At 35.8% G+C, this 13,865-nt stretch overlaps 1 protein-coding gene across 3 annotated transcripts in view; it reads right to left on the reverse strand.

Annotated features, from left to right (window-relative positions):
• The window catches only part of Chd2 (chromodomain helicase DNA binding protein 2), a 113,184-nt gene extending 112,539 nt beyond the window's left edge, over window positions 1-645 (reverse strand). The window contains exon 1 of one of the 3 annotated variants that reach the window (XM_075952233.1): window positions 126-645. The gene's annotated coding sequence lies outside the window, so the exon portion shown is untranslated. The remainder of the gene's footprint in view (window positions 1-125) is intronic. The other 2 variants (XM_075952237.1, XM_075952234.1) reach the window with 2 other exon arrangements.
• Between the last annotated feature and the right edge of the window lie 13,220 nt (window positions 646-13,865).

A 13,865-nucleotide genomic window follows, 5' to 3' on the forward strand; every position in this document is an offset into this window, starting at 1 on the left:
CACTGGATACAAATAACAATCTCTGTATCTTATTGCGTCATCCAGGAATTTCTCCTATTTACAGTAAATAAAGCCAACTTCAACATAAAAATCTTTAAAATTATCACTAATTATCATGGACTTACCTGATCCATGTAGTATGTCCAAAGCAAGAGTCCTATCTAGTAGTAGAAAAATATCAGAGCCAAAATAATTAAAAAACGCAAAATCCTCCGTTAAAAAACAAAAAGTAAATTAAATAGTCCCCAAATGTGTTGACTTGTCAAAAATAAAGCAGTAATTAATACTAAAACAGGTCCGGAAGGGGAAAAAAAAGCCTCATTAGGAGAGCGCACAAAAATGGAGGTGCGCCATGGCTTCTAAGCTGGAAAAAACAACGACCTGGGCTCTCAATACGGCAGCTTCTTCCAACAAGGCACGAAAAGAAAGCTCCTAAACGCTGCTTTTCTCCCAAAAAAAGGTTCGGATCGACCCCGGTAACTCACTAGAAGAGGCAGGGGGCTGCGGGGGCCCCCTGAGGGTGCCCGAAAGTTAGGGAAAGTTGCGTAAAGTGAAGCGAAGCAGGGAGCAAAGCGCGCTCTCTCTAAGGCACAGCCGCCATCTAGAGCCTCCTTCCCAGCTCTGAGAGCTCTGCCTTTGATTGACACTCTCTACATTTACCCCACAACTCAGGTGATGTACCATAGACCCACCCCTTCATCTCCACCAAAAAAAAAAGAAAGAAAAAAAACTAGATCCTCCATCCAAGAGAGACTTAAGACCCCAACCCCACACCTCCCTGCCCCTCCAGACCACTTCATAAGGGGGAGGGGGAAGGGCTTCTTAACCCCCTCTGGCTCAAGCACCCTTTTTAAGCCAGAGAGAAATGTAATTTGTTCCTTTTGTCTAAAGATCTGCTAAATATTTCAGTCCTTGAGCTAAAATAACTTCCTCCCTGGACAGGAAGTGGTGTTTTATCAAGCCATTTTGAAATAAGGATAATTTTTGAGAATCTAAAGCTCAGCTTAAGTACTAATCTTTTAAAAAATTAACACCCCCATGGGTAAAATGGATTGCAAATAGAAGCAACATCAATACCATGAATTAAGCTGAACTCTCGCCTTCTTTATTGTCCCTAAAAACCATCTAAAGACTAAGTTTAAAGGGGAATTTTCCACCCCAACTGGAAGGGGTAATTTTTTACAACTCAAGAGCGCCTCCCTAGTGTTCAGTTGCAGTAGAACAAAACTTAGTACAACCCTCTCAACAATCATCAAAATTCTTTAACCCATGATATAACCTTGGATGCACCATACATCAAAAAATTCTCATACTTGTTACATATTTACTTTAACTGTGGGCAAAATGATTAACTACAAAATCAAGAATATACACCAACCACGGTCACCTTTAAATCAAAAACTCAACCTCAACTCCAAAACCAAAAAACTAGTATATACCAATACTTCACTCATATTTAAAATCCAATTCTAGGTACACTCATATTTCATCAATGACAGGTCACTTACAATAGATCACATCTAGAAGCCAATCAAACTTTCAAAAACAAACTCCCTGAAGGTGGGAAGGTCTATAGAAACAAATTAAAAATGCAACGAAGTGTTTCCCATGCAGACAAGTAACCACATGCGTGCCCTAAAAACTCAAAGCACCCCTTTACAGAGCCCTCTAACTGGCCAAATCCATGTCACTCATCAAGGCGGTAATTCATTTTATCTTTACAACCAAAACCACTTATATTAAATCTAAATAAATGTACAATCCATAATCAAGTTTCAAGTCTACCAATATTTTTACATTCCAATCAAAATCCAAATCATTTTTCAATTTAAGCAAAGACCAACCATTTCACATCAAAGAACACTGCATGTGTATTAACCATAGATGTATATTCTAAGATACTTTGTATTAACAATGGATTATTTTGTTCTTTGTTCTCTATACTGAGAAAACATAATCAATGGTCAACGAAAAAAAGTTCACCATCATTCCTTTCTATTAGTTACTAAAACTGTTATTAACTAAGATCAGCAAATGAAAACCTGGCATTTGATTCCAACCATTTGGTAATCTAAAGCACAGTGTGGTTCATTTAAACCACCAACTGGACAGAAGGGAAACAAGGTATTATTCATATGTACATTACAATACTGTTAAAAATTAAACCCTTTGGTGTATACCCTAAAGGTCCTAAAAATTACACATCTAATATTAGACAATACAAACATCATTGTAACTCAGATATTAAGGATGAGCATTCCAGGTTTTACTTATAATACTTTAAAAACACAGGTCAACGGAGTCACTTCCATCAACAAGAATTGAGATACTGGGTCTCAGTCTCTGTAGGCAACAAGTACTTTGTTTTGTAAATTCATTGTAATCTCATAATACTTTCAAGCTTCCTATTACCCACTGATTAAAATGCAAGATGTTTTGAAAAGACCCAAACAAATTTAATGAAATTCACTTAAACCCTGTAATAAAAGACACCAACCAAATTGCTTTTTAACCAAAAAAGGTCATTCCACTAAGCACAGGTACACTGACACAGCTTTGTAAATAAAAAACCCCAACCAAACAAAATATTCTTCAGTATGCCATTCCATTTTACCAGCTTTATTCAATATACTTTAATGAATAAGCAACAATAAAGGTCAAAATGATAAAGAGAAATGAACATTTAATGAAAGCGTCCACTTAAAAAAAATTTAAAAAAGGGCCAAACTGAGAAATCTTTAAGTTTTAGAGATTTTATTGAAGTTAACATTCCATAAGGTCAATCAGATCAAAATTGTAAGAAATTCCAGGAATACAAACTAGTATTTGAATAAATGTAACATCTTCTCCAGATGTTAAAATGTACATAATATGTAGGAAGTCTTTAGAAAGGAAATCCCACTGTCCATTTGTGTTGGGTAAGAATCGTTCATTTCATGGAATCCACATGAAAAGAACCCTGTGTCGGTTGTATAACATCACAGCATTCAGGCTTTAATCCATTTTCCTCAATTCCCCATAGTGGGCTGCCATCTTGATTTTTCAGTAGTCCATTTCAAACTCTTCAAGCTGACTGGATGCTTCATAAAAAAATTAGAAGAAAAAAATTCTGTTGGAATATCATCTTATTTCTTCAAAACAAAATTCTACCCACCTTGAAGATATCCTATTGTACATAAATCTTTAATTCTGTAAAATCCTTTTACTTCAGTATTGTGATAAAACTTAACCTCTCAGAAATAGAATCAGTGAATGCACATTTTGTAGCTTCTCCTGTCACAAATATATTTGTATCCATTAAAAATAGCAGTCAAAGGTCAAATTCTTATATATGTGAAAACTAAAGCCAAAGATTAAAATTTAAAAATGGTGGGAAGCTAAATTACAAACACTGTGGATTCTACTGTTTCAATGCAAAAGTTTCCAAGCTCCTTCAAAGAAAACTACTTATAAAGAGTCTTAAGAGTTTTTTAAAGAAGCAATAGATGATTGCATGGCATAGTTTTAAAGTCTTAACAGATGTTACTTTTGTTTAGATAACACACATGACCTATATAAACAGATGCACCTTTATAGTTACATATCTGAGAATGCAGAAAATGTGAAGCCACAAGAAAAAAATACAAAAAAAATTTAGAAACATCTGCTTGGCTTACTTGGAATTTGCAACAGAAACGCAATTGCTTTTTGAATTATAAACAACTAAAATATACTTTCATTGTCAAAACAGTTTATGTTCCTTCTAGAAAAATTAATCTGTTATTTAAATAATTTGTACTAGAGGGAGAAATGAGCCTCCAGGTGATTTTACTACTAAACATCTGGATTCATCATATTCATAAAAAAATTGAAAAAATAATTTTTCCCAGTTTTATGTATGTGTGCCTATTTTTCTAAGAAGGCATATATTTACATGGGTGTAAATGCATGTGTGGGCCTGAGTTTGATACTGATGTTGAGAAATCATCTTAATTTTGTTCAAGCAGGATCTCTCAGTCAAACTCAAAGCTCATCATGTTGCTAGTCAGTTTCCTCTAAAGATGCATCTCCACCTTGAATTACAGGCAGGTAGTAGCTAGGTACTTAAAGGTTGAGCCATCTTCTGAACCAGCAAAACCATTTCAGTCCCTTCCTAATTTTCTCTGTATGTTCTACAACTTTCCAGTTCAATTTGTAGAGCTACAGTCAGTGACTAGAAACAGAATACATGTTTGCTTCTAGGCTATTTTCCTGTCTCCCTAACTAAAACCATGTTTTCTAATACATACATTATAAAACATACTTAATAAACTAGATAATAAAGATAGAAGTGTCCCCAAATAAAAAAATAACTCTTTAAAGGAGTATGCATCATCACATCAAGATATTCTTAACTGAGTCATCTCTCCAGACCCAAATCAAGATACTCTTCTCTAGTAGACTTTTGAAACTTTCTCAAACCCTTCCTTAAATTAAAAAGATTTTTTTTTTATTCCCAAGTCAATGAAATACTACTGGCCTTGTTCTTTTCCTAAAATTAAGAAATGGCTGGGTATGTATGGTCGCACCTACCTTTTTACTTCTAGTACTTGGGAGCTAGAGGGACAGAAGGACCTCTGAGTCTGAGGCCTACCTATCTACTTAGGGAGTTCAGGGTCACTCAGTGAGACCAAGTCTCTAAATGAAAAACAGAATAACTGCAGGGACTAGAAAGATGCTCAGTGGTTAAGAGCACCTTTTGCACTTCCGGGGCCCGGGTTTGATTCGCAGTACCATATTCAGCCTGTTACTGTAACTTCAGGCTCAGGGGACACATTTCTTCTTCTGGCTTCCTGTGGGATCAGGCTTGCATGTGGTGCACAGACAAGCATGCAGGCAAAATCCATACACATAAAAAAATAATTTTTTAAATAAAGAAATGATAAATTATATGTCGGCTTAGTTCATTACAACATAGATTGTCTTCTATCTTCTGTGTTAAAATGCATGGTCAGGCACTATATGAAACAGTGATATAATCTTTGACAAAATGACACTAACAATGTATTACTAATGAGTTACAGGTGCAAGTTATTCAGTGTTGTACATTAATACTCAGCGCTATCTTTCTGCCACTGGATAATACAATTTATTTCTAAAACAATTTTTAAGGGGAAAAAGACTGTGTGCCTAACATACACAAACCCCTGGGCAAGAGAATCCCAAAACCCCATAAAACTGGACATGGTGGCAGCTCCTGCCTGTAATCACAGCATTTGGGAGATCAAGGACAGACATTAAAGTCATCCTCTGCTACAAAAATCCTTAAAAAAACAAAAAAGATATGGTGGCTTCCACATGAAATCCCAGCACTCAGGAGAGGATGAGGCAAGAAGACTGCTGAGGCTGGAGTAGGCTATAGCCTCAAAATGTCAAGAATGGCATTATCATTCAGAAACTTCTCAAAAACTGCACTTCCATAGTTGTCATGTCATCAAGTGATGTGTTTCAAATAATGAAAAAGTAAATCTGAAATTACTATAAGAGAAAACAGACTACTTTAACACTGTAAATCAATGAGCAATATGGACTCGTGCAAAGTCCATGATCCAAAGCCAAAAGCAAGATTTTTGTTAATTAGCAAACATATTTCATAAAGTATCAAAGGTCTGTGAAGGTTTAAGAAGTAATCTACTTACATTCATGAAGTTTCAAATACTAACAAAAACTAAATAGACAAAGGAAGTTTGGTTTTTTTAATATTTATTATGTATACAATATTCTGTCTATGTGTATGCCAGAAGAAGGCACCAGATCTCATTACAGATGGTTGTAAGCCACCATGTGGTTGCTGGGAATTCAACTCAGGACCTCTGGAAGAGCAGGCAATGCTCTTAACCGCTGAGCCATCTCTCTAGCCCAACAAAGGAAATTTTACTTGACAGGAAAATAGGTCTCAAACAAGAGCACTTAGAGCATAAAGTTAACAAAACCACAGCTCCTCATGTGTAAAACAGCAGATCCTAGTGACTACCTCTTGTGGTACTACTGAAGATTAAATGAGATGATCTCAGAAAAAGCTGACTATCATTCCACTAGATCACAGTAATCAAAGCATATGAGAATCTCAAACTAAAGAGTCAGAACACTTTCCAGTCCAACAGTAAGGATATCTTTGAGAACACATAGGATCGTGATGTCAATTATTTAAAGACAGTTTTGCCTTTAGTATTGTATTTGGGGAAAATATTTCAATGTAGCATAGGTATTGATGACCAAACTATTCCTTATTCTACAGCCACTTGTGAATTAATAGACATTTTAAGCACTCCTTTGATCTAGAACTCTATGCTCACTCAGACTTAGAACCTTTGTTTCCTATCAAAGGTTCAAACTTAACATTGGTATTTTCTAGTTTGTACTTCCTTGAGTATATATGTTTATTCTAAGAAAACTCCCTGTGCAAACCTAAGTTTCTATGTCACCAAGGTAATCATTAAATTATCTCCTGAAATCCAATCACTGGAGAGACATTCATAAACTTAACAGAAAATCGAGTATGGATTTCTTCAAATTCTCCTTCAGCAAATTAGCTATAAAAATAAGGTTACAAAACCCTGACTCATCTGGTGCATAAGTATGCCTCTTCTAAAATAAAGCAGTTCTATACCTGTACTTCAACTAGCTTTAATTTTTTATTTTGTCTTTTTTTTTTTCTGAAGCTGAGGACCGAACCCAAGGCCTTGCGCTTGCTAGGCAAGCGCTCTACCACTGAGCTAAATCCCCAACCCCTAGCTTTAATTTTTTAGAGTCTATCCATTGTAGTAGCCTCACATGAGACCGAGAATGACCCTGAACATCTGGTGCCAGTTCTCCCAAGTACTAAGATTACAGGTTTCTGCCACCATGCCCATCATACCTTTACCAGTTTTAATAGCAAAAATAAATACAGAGGGCAAAAACTTAAAAAGAAAATTAACAATCTTAATTTTTAATAAATAGCTATAAGGCTACTATTAATGAAATTATAGTTTTTCAAAAGCTAAATGCTTGTTTTACAACTAAAGGAGGAAAACAAAGAAAATATTAATTTAGTACAAAAACTCATCTTTCCTGTCATGCAAAATATACCTAGCACTTATGACTTGATTTTTATCTTTTGCTTTGTCTTTAAATTTTAATATATGTAAGAAAGCCCTGACGAGTACAATCTATTTTCTCTTATTTTAAAAAATAGATTGAATCCTCATCAGAATAGATTAACAAATCTGAGTCTTAAATAACATAGATATAAAAACTGGCAGTAAAATATCTCTAAAAGACTAGCCAGTCTTCATTAATGAAAGGATGAGGTCAAATATGATAAAGCGAAAGTCATCTTTTCTATGGCTTTACAATCTAATTATGAAGCCAAGATAAAGATACTGAGTATGGTGGGAGGGCTATACACATTGTAATTTTTACTATGCCAAATTTTAGCTCTTAACCACACCTACATTTTACATCAATAACATTTTTATTTTAATAATGAATTTCACTTCACCTTTCATTAGACTCAAAGTATGAGTTGATAATGTTTAATAAAAGTTACACTAATCCAATAAATGAACAAATATTTACTGAGTAGGTACCATGTACCAGGCAACTAATCTCTAAGAATGACCACACTGGAAACTAGCAAATAGTGCACTAGGCAAATTTGGGGTCTATTCACTCTCCTTCAGGAAAAACAAAAACTTTGTTTTGTAGGTCTTAACAACCACTGCTATCTGAAGTAGCAATAATGGGAAAAAAGTCACTCAGAATCTAGATTTTACTCCTATGAAATAAATAGTAGACAATTATCTTAAAAGTTTGTTGCTAATGAATAAATCCTTTGGGCAATTCACTCAAAATGGTTTACCACCCTTCTCATTTTACTCTTTCCTACTACTTGACAAGTTTGGAATGAGAAAACCTACTTCACAGTAGTGGTAATTATAACATATCTTACATCAAATAGCAATTTCTATGTCAATAAGTCAAAAGTTTTAGTCTTGAAGTTTAAATTCAGTTAATTTATCATAAATAATTACAAGTAGAAATCCATTAAAACTAATTTCTATTGTAAAGAGAGAACCAAAGGGCTTTTGTGTTCTACATCATAAAAATAGCATAGACTCTAAAACCACAGTCTTTCTTTGGAGATCAAACTATAAACATTCTAGGCTATGCATTTTCAGTGCAAAGCATCCTCTTATATTTCAGACAAGTATTCTCAACTCTAACTGTAATAGAAAAGCAACCACAGTATCTAAATGAACAGAATGAACAGTCCAGGTATACTTGGGGGGTAGGGAGAGGGACTTTACAAAATCAAAGGGACACCCAAATCTAGGATGTTGGAAAAAAGTTCCACGGTTTCTTGGTCTTAATGTTTTATATCCTGACCCCATCATGATGGCTCATCTTTAATCCCAGCACTCAGGATGCAGAAGCAGATCTGAGTTCCAGGTTAGCCTGATGTACATAATGAATTACAAGTCCACCAAGTATAAAGTAATCATTGTCTCTAGAAATAAACTTCACATTTAACCACTATGTGGATTTTCTTTCAGTTTACAGCTTTGACAAAGCTTATAATTCCAAATCAGTAAGTGACATTTAAAATATCTAGTGACACTTAAAATTAAAAATCAAATCCAACAAGTAGATTAAGACTTACTAAATGCTTCAACAATGTCTGTGGTATTGTTATTTCACTCAATCTGGGAATCCACATTTCTGCAAAAGACAGAATAGATTTTATTAAATCCTATGTATGACATATCACAACTGCAGTATTTTCTAAGAAGGAACCTATAGACCAAGAAATACAGTTTATGAACAGAATAATACAAGCAAAAGATAGAAAATTGTGACAAGATCGTAGATTTGGAAGTGCAAACTTATAGAACAGTTAGTAAAATAAGCCTAAGTCTCAGTACAAAAACTCCAAAGGAGTAATTATTGAGGTCCTACATGAATTTGATTGAATATCCAGGGTTGAAACTAGAGAAAATAAGTTACAGTACAGAATTAATCCATACTAATCTCCCATCTAATAAACTTTCAAGTCTTCTAAAAGAGACCTTTGCTACCTATCTCTAAGATCATTCCCGGATCACTTCGTATCTACCAAGTGCTAAAATCAACATAACAATCATATACATAATAAATATTTCTAAATGTTAGCATAGACATCATTTCAAATTACTATCAACTATACTATTTATTTGACTAACACTAATTCCTTAAGACTTATTTTATGACTTTTTGTCTATGTGTGGGGATGTGCACTCTGTTCACATCCAGAAGAGGGCATTGGATATTCTGGAGCTGGAGTTACAAGCAGTGTGAGTGCTGAGAGCCACACTAGGTCCCCTCCAAGAGGTACTTAAATGCTCCAAAACTAACACTATTTTGGGTTTTTCTGAGACAGTTTCTCTGACCTTCCACTCACTGAGCTCCACCTGCCTCTAACTCCCAAGTGTTGGGATTACAGGTGTGCTACACCACCAGCCCTCCGGCCAGCAATACTAATTCTTACATACGCAGTTGGTTTATCAAGACTTTACTAGTTACTGACTTAAATTCCTCATAACAAAATATGGGAAATATCTTACATCTCAAGTACTTTCTGAAATAAGGACAGGTTTTTAATTTGCCTGAATTTTCTATTACAATTATCACAAAATAATAGGTGTTCCATTAGAGCATCTATGCTCGACCTACCCAATCCAAACCCCCGCTACCCAGAGTCTCCTGACAAGGGAAAGGCACCAAAAAGCCCAACTCAGCATTCTTAGCGGCTATTACAGCTTCCTTCCCTGAAGTTGCAAGTCAAGTCCCTACCTAAGCACTTAACCTTTGACCATAATAGGCACAAACTCAGCTTGTGTGGTGGACATGTCATCATCCCTTGCCTACAATCTATAAGATCTCCTTGCTTTGGTTTGGGAGCATGACTTCTCAGGCCTAGGTTACTGAGGCCGGTCACTGGGAGCTGTGTTTAACGTCAGCGTAGGTTATATACGAGAGACTAGTCTACACCAAGGACACAGTGAGATGTGTCACAAGGTAGAAATATTTGCTGACTGGGAGGACGACAGGCACTCATATGGAAAAAAGAGAACTAACTCACATTGGTTTTCTCTGATCTACAAACACACAAAATATTTTTAAAAACCTTAATATCAAACTGTAGCAATTTAAGATTAAAAAAAAACTTAATGTTGAAGAATTAAGCTATCAAACAAACTTCTTAGGAATTGTTTGCAAGTGTCCTCTCTATTTATGTACCAAATCTAATTCATTATTTGTATAGCATAAACAAGAAATGTAGCAATGATCTGTCTAAAAGTTACTATTAAGGTAGGTACTAAAATATGTACATAAGAAAGCAAAGCAAGCCGGGCAATGGTGGCGCACGCCTTTAATCCCAGCTCTCGGGAGGCAGAGGCAGGCAGATCTCTTTGAGTTCGAGACCAGCCTGGTCTACAGAGCTAGTTCCAGGACAGGCTCCAAAGCCACAGAGAAACCCTGTCTCGAAAAACAAAAAAAAAAAAGAAAGCAAAGCAAAACAATGGTCTTCAAATTTTTAAACCTCTAGTGTAGACTGACCTTAATAGGAAGAAGACTTTTGTGAATTGTGAATTAAGTCAACCATAACACACAGGAAACTAAATTGACTCAGGACAAGGGATGCCAGCCAGTAAGAGAAAGAAGGCTTCCCTAGCACATGAGTTCCTTGGTTCAAACTAGTATCATTAAAAGTAAACAATAATCTGATTGTCCTTTTTAAGGGGTAGGAAATGTTTAAGAAATATTGGATAGCCGGGCGGTGGTGGCGCACGCTTTTAATCCTAGCACTTGGGAGGCAGAGGCAGGCGGATCTCTGGGAGTTCGAGACCAGCCTGGTCTACAAGAGCTAGTTCCAGGACAGGCTCCAAAACTACAGAGAAACCCTGTCTCGAAAAACCAAAAAAAAAAAAAAAAGAAAAAAAAGAAATACTGGATAAAAATAAAGTGTTTCTAGCACTTGTAAGAGAACTTCATCATAGTGGTCTAGTAATACGATTTTTTTTTTTTTTAATTTTCAAGACAGGGTTTCTCCGTAGCTTTTTGGTTCCTGTCCTGGAACTAGCTCTTATAAACTGGGCTGGCCTCGAACTCAGAGATCCGCCTTCCTCTACCTCCTGAGTGCTGGGATTAAAGGCCTGCGCCACCACCGCCTGGCTAGTAATATGATTTTGACTAAGTCACCATACCAATCAATCCAAGAAATTTTTAGGTTCTGAAACCACCAAAAGAAGGTTTTTGATCTCACTTTACAATAGAGTGGAATTATTAACACTGATGAAATCTAGCACAGGTTCTCCTTTCTCAAAGTTGAGAAAATATGGAATAGTATTTTGTCACCCTTCAAAATGGGATGAAAAGTCCAGTTCAGTTTAAGTAGAACAGCAGTCTGATTTTCTGCAAATAAATACCTGTCTCAGATTTTAAAATGTACTTTGTGATATAAAAATAAACTTTAGGGAATATAAATAAGCATATAATGCTGGCCCTTTGACAGTAAAGGTCAAGAACAAATATGTTGCTTCTTTAATCCCTTGAATTTTTAAACTCTAACATTAAAATCTAAGGACTCTGAACTTTGAGAAAATGTTAACAAAGACAGGATAGCGAGACATTTGCAAGACACAGAGGGAGTAGTACTGTGGAAATCCAAGCATTTTGTCCAGCCTGATCAGTCCCAAAATAAAATAAAACAAAGGCATTAGAATCTCTTAAGAAAACTGCTTTAAGCAGGGCGGTGGTGGCACATGCCTTTAATTCCAGCACTCGGGAGGCAGAAGCAGGCAGATCTCTGTGAGTTCGAGGCCAGCCTGGTCTAAAAGAGCTAGTTCCAGGACAGGATCCAAAGCTACAAAGAAACCCTGTCTTGAAAAACCAAAAAAGAGAGAGAATTGGTTTAAAACAAAAATCAAAAAAGCAGGCATGATGGTTGACACCTGTAATCTCTTAACTCCAGACTAAAACTATGTCTAATACATACTTACATACACACACCAAGTATGTATTTTAAAACCACCTTGGTAATCTGAATTGAAAGGATTATGATTACTGGTACACATTAACCATCTAAATCATGTGACTAAAGAGATGACTCAGAAGTTAAGGTACTTGTTGCTCTTGGGTAAAACAAAGGTTTGGTTCCCAGTACCCCAAATGATAGCTCACAACCATCTTTAACTCCAGTTTGAAGAGAATCCAATAACCTCTTATAACCTCCAAGTGCACCAGGCATGCACACAGTGCAAATACATACATGCAAGCAAAACACTCATTCTCATAAAAAGTTTTAAATCTTAAGAAACCCTGAATTTATTTCCTGCAATCCACAAGGTGAAAGAAGCCTATTCCTCAAGTTGTCCTTTGACCTTCAAATTTACAAACACACAAATTAAAATAAATTTAAGGTAAAAATGTCTCCTGAAGCACAGACCTCTGAAGATTTATTAAATAATGTATAAATCCTAGCAAGAAATGCCTTTTTAAAAAACCAGTTCATTCACCCCGCCACACCCGCAAAAGCAGAAGCAGGCAGATCTCTGTAAATTTATAGCCAGCATGGTCCGCAAAGTGAGTTCCAGGAGAGCCAGAGCTATTACATAGAGAAGTGTGGGATGGATGGATGGATGGATGGATGGATGGATGGATGGATGGATGGATGGATGGATGGAAGGAAGGAAAATAATCAGGCCAAATAATCAGGCCGCCTATCACAAAAGATTTGTAATATTCTTAAGTTTAGGGTATAAGACATGACTCCTGGCACTGGTAATGCCAGCACTTTCGATGCTAAAGTAGAGCTAAATTGGCTCAGAGCTTAACTGTGCTTTGATGTCCAAGCCTAACAATCTTCATGGAAGAGCCAATTCCTAAAGGCTGTCCCTGACCTCCATGTTCACACAAATACATAAACACAATTTTTTAAAATAAAAAGGCTGGGGAAAGCTCAGCGACCATGTTTCTGCCATGTACAAGTCCACAAATGCAGAAACAAGTAAAAAAAATTGAAAAAATGTTAATTATAGCAAAAATAGCCTTTGAAAATAAATTTTGCATTAAACCTGGAAGGGGGAGAAATCTGTGAACTGAGGTCATTTACCTTTGAAATGCAGAAATCTTTCTATGAAAAGAAATTAAAACATAGAAGGCATAAAAACTAAATCTTGTTTATAATCAAGGTCAACTGTAAACATGAGAACAGTCACCTTTGAATATGTTTACTACAGTAGAACAAAATTTAAATGCTTTTATAGCAGAAATCTAAATCTTCACTGCTTACAGAGAATGTTTTTTTGAGGCTGATGACCTTGAACGTCTGAGTTCCTTGCCTCCACTTCCCAAGGGCTAGAAATAGGGATGTACACCACCAAACAGCTTTCTGCAATGCTAGAGATTGGACCCAGGGCTCTGTGCACATTAACAAAGCCCTCTATCACCTGAGCTGTATCTTCAGACTCAATTTCATACTTAACTACTTTTCTGGTATCTATATTAACACTGTAAACATTTGGGAATACATCAAAACTATATAGGAAACTGTCCTATGTTTTATTATTCTAGTAGTGTTACAACAGACATAATTCCCAATAAGCAATGGGGTAAAAAAAAAAATACATTCCACAGCCAAAATAGTCCTCGGAATTATTTTTAATCACACAATTTAAGAGCAAAGCGATGAAAGCTGTACACTCTAAACGCTTCACACAAATTAAAAGATTCAAGACTCCAGAATAAAAGTCAAGATTATATACCCTATTTACAATATAGGTGAAGAAGCATCCTTATTGCTCAATCATCACATATATCTGATT

Source organism: Microtus pennsylvanicus, chromosome 18, assembly GCF_037038515.1.
Source record: "Microtus pennsylvanicus isolate mMicPen1 chromosome 18, mMicPen1.hap1, whole genome shotgun sequence".
NCBI lineage: Eukaryota > Metazoa > Chordata > Mammalia > Rodentia > Cricetidae > Microtus > Microtus pennsylvanicus.